The sequence below is a fragment of the Myotis brandtii genome, unplaced genomic scaffold (assembly GCF_000412655.1).
Source record: "Myotis brandtii unplaced genomic scaffold, ASM41265v1 scaffold71, whole genome shotgun sequence".
In the NCBI taxonomy this organism is placed as follows: Eukaryota; Metazoa; Chordata; class Mammalia; order Chiroptera; family Vespertilionidae; genus Myotis; species Myotis brandtii.
The window spans coordinates 6,076,138-6,079,388 of NW_005370787.1; the positions used below are offsets into that span (position 1 = coordinate 6,076,138).

A 3,251-nucleotide genomic window follows, 5' to 3' on the forward strand; every position below is an offset into this window, starting at 1 on the left:
CATGTGTTTGTATTTTAATATATATAGTGTACATATACACATATGTGTGTATATGTAGTATATACAAATAAAACCAAATAAATTGGTCTAATAAACATCAAATTCAAATAGTGTTTAGCTGTCATGGAGATGAAAGAGTGTGACTCAGGAGGTAGGGTGCTTAGAAGATGTATATATATATGTAATATTTTGTTTCTTCATTTAATTATATATCTAAAAAGTGCATTAGCATTATATTATTAATGCAATCTATTGCATTAATTCATGTGTTTTAATATTCTGCGATATTTAACTTTTTAATTTTATTTAAACATTTTATGCATGATTGTTATGGCAGACATGCTTGGTGAACCTTGTCAAAGTCAGATCATTTGTTTTCCAGCCTATTTTGATGCCATTGAGCAGTGACTTTCAACTGGTGCACAGAGGCACATTGGTGTGCCACAAAATATTTTAAAATATGCAATACCTGACTATTTAGTCAGGGGTACTGACCTCTTTTTCCTTAGATTGTCAAATTAAAAAATGACAACAGCCAACACACAACAATAGTTATCTGGTGTGAATGAATCAAAATGATACCTATATTTTTTATCAAATCAGCAAAATTATACTATATAGTTTGGTGCACTGCAGAAATTTTGTAATTCGTTTATGTGTGGCATGATATGAAAAAGCTTAAAAATCGCTACCATAGAGGGTCACATAACCATGCTATAATAGTATCAGTTTAGGAAGTCTGCTGGAAGATTCTGGGGGATAATTGCTTTGCTAATGAAAGAAATAAGCCATGGAGACAGAGTTTGCGTCATCCCGACTGGCTTTTCCTATTTTCTGGCTGTGAATATAGTTAATACATACTATATAATAAAAGCCTAATATGCTAAGTGTCTGGTTGTCCAGTTGTCAGTTCAACCAATCAAAGTAGTGTACATATACACATATGTGTGTATATGTAGTATATACAAATAAAACCAAATAAATTGGTCTAATAAACATCAAATTCAAATAGTGTTTAGCTGTCATGGAGATGAAAGAGTGTGACTCAGGAGATAGGGTACTTAGAAGATACATACATATATATATATATGTAATATTTTGTTTCTTCATTTAATTATATATCTAAAAAGTGCATTAGCATTATATTATTAATGCAATCTATTGCATTAATTCATGTGTTTTAATATTCTGCGATATTTAACTTTTTAATTTTATTTAAACATTTTATGCATGATTGTTATGGCAGACATGCTTGGTCAACCTTATAAAAGTCAGATCATTTGTTTTCCAGCCTATTTTGATGCCATTGAGCAGTGACTTTCAACTGGTGCACAGAGGCACATTGGTGTGCCACAAAATATTTTAAAATATGCAATACCTGACTATTTAGTCAGGGGTAATATAAAAGACATCTTGTTATCCAAAGGAAAAAAATAGCATTGTGAGAATTCTAGAAATGAAGAAGAGTTTATGGTACTATTTTTAAAATACTGAACAACTCCTGGATCACCAATCTATTATTTTTTGTTAAATATACCATACATTTCTTTTGATTAATGTCATAGTTATTTTGAGTTTCTGTTACTTTAGAGAATGCTTTTTAGTTTATGAATATTTTTAAAATTTTGTAATAGTTAGCATATTATAAAGAAAATAAATATTAAAGATAATCTTACACCTACAGAGTTCTATATGCAGCTTGCTAATTTAAGTGATTTCTCTTATGTTTACCTTAGTTCAGCGGTTCTCAACCTGTGGGTTGCAACCCCTTTGGGGGTCGAACAACCCTTTCACAGGGATCGCCTAAGACCATCGGAAAACACATATATAATTACATATTGTTTTTGTGATTAATCACTATGCTTTAATTATGTTCAATTTGTAACAATGAAATTGGGGGTCACCACAACATGAGGAATTGTATTGGCTGTGAATATAGTTAATACATACTATATAATAAAAGCCTAATATGCTAAGTGTCTGGTTGTCCAGTTGTCAGTTCAACCAATCAAAGTGTAATAAGCTAATGATATGCTAAGGCCACTCAACCACTTGCTATGACGTACACTGACCACCAGGGTGCAGATAGTCAACTGGTCGACCAGTTGCTATGACATGCACTGACCACCTGGGGGTAGACACTCCAATCGGTAGGTTAGCTTGCTGCTGGGGTTTGGCTGATTAGGACTAAGCGAGATGGGCCGGACATGCCCTGGAGCCCTCCCACTCTCCCTCCTTGGCTAGCCAACCTCCCGTGCCACTCCCTCGCCCCGATTGTGCACTGATGGGGTTCCTTGGCCTAGTCTGCACCCTCTTGCAATCCGGTACCCCTTGGGGGATGTCGGAGAGCTGATTTCGGCCCGATCCCACAGGCATAAAAGACTAATATGCAAATCAACCGGTTGCTATGATGCACACTGACTACCATGGGGCAGACACTCATGCAGGAGCTGCCTCCTGGTGGTCAGTGCACTCCCACAGGGTGAGCGCCGCTCAGCCAGAAGCTGGGCTCACAGCTGGCAAGCACAGTGGTGATGGCAGGAGCCTCTCCTGCCTCTGCAGCAGCGCTAAGGATGTCCGACTGCCAGCTTAGGCCCACTCTCCATAGGGCAAGAGAGCACAGGCCAGGCTGAAGGACCTCCCCCCCAAGTGCAAGAATTTTGTGCACTGGGCCTCTAGTAGAGATATAAAAGACATCTTGTTATCCAAAGAAAAAAAATAACATTGTGAGAATTCTAGAAATGAAGAAGAGTTTATGTACTATTTTTAAACTACTGAACAACTCCTGGATCACCAATCCATTATTTTTTGTTAAATATACCATACATTTCTTTTGATTAATGTCATAGTTATTTTGAGTTTCTGTTACTTTAGAGAATGCTTTTTAGTTTATGAATATTTTTAAAATTTTGTAATAGTTAGCATATTATAAAGAAAATAAATATTAAAGATAATCTTACACCTACAGAGTTCTATATGCAGCTTGCTAATTTAAGTGATTTCTCTTATGTTTACCTTAGTTCAGTGGTTCTCAACCTGTGGGTTGCAACCCCTTTGGGGGTCGAACAACCCTTTCACAGGGATCGCCTAAGACCATCGGAAAACACATATATAATTACATATTGTTTTTGTGATTAATCACTATGCTTTAATTATGTTCAATTTGTAACAATGAAATTGGGGGTCACCACAACATGAGGAACTGTATTAAAGGGTCGCGGCATTAGGAAGGTTGAGAACCACTGCCCTAG

The 3,251-nt window shown here is 36.2% G+C and overlaps 1 long non-coding RNA gene across 1 annotated transcript in view; it reads left to right on the top strand.

Annotated features, from left to right (window-relative positions):
* Nucleotides 1-1,071: 1,071 nt before the first annotated feature.
* LOC106724086 overlaps nt 1,072-3,251 on the top strand; it is an 18,219-nt gene continuing 16,039 nt past the window's right edge. Inside the window, exon 1 of the long non-coding RNA XR_001359846.1 lies at nt 1,072-1,090. This is a non-coding gene — a long non-coding RNA (uncharacterized LOC106724086). The remainder of the gene's footprint in view (nt 1,091-3,251) is intronic.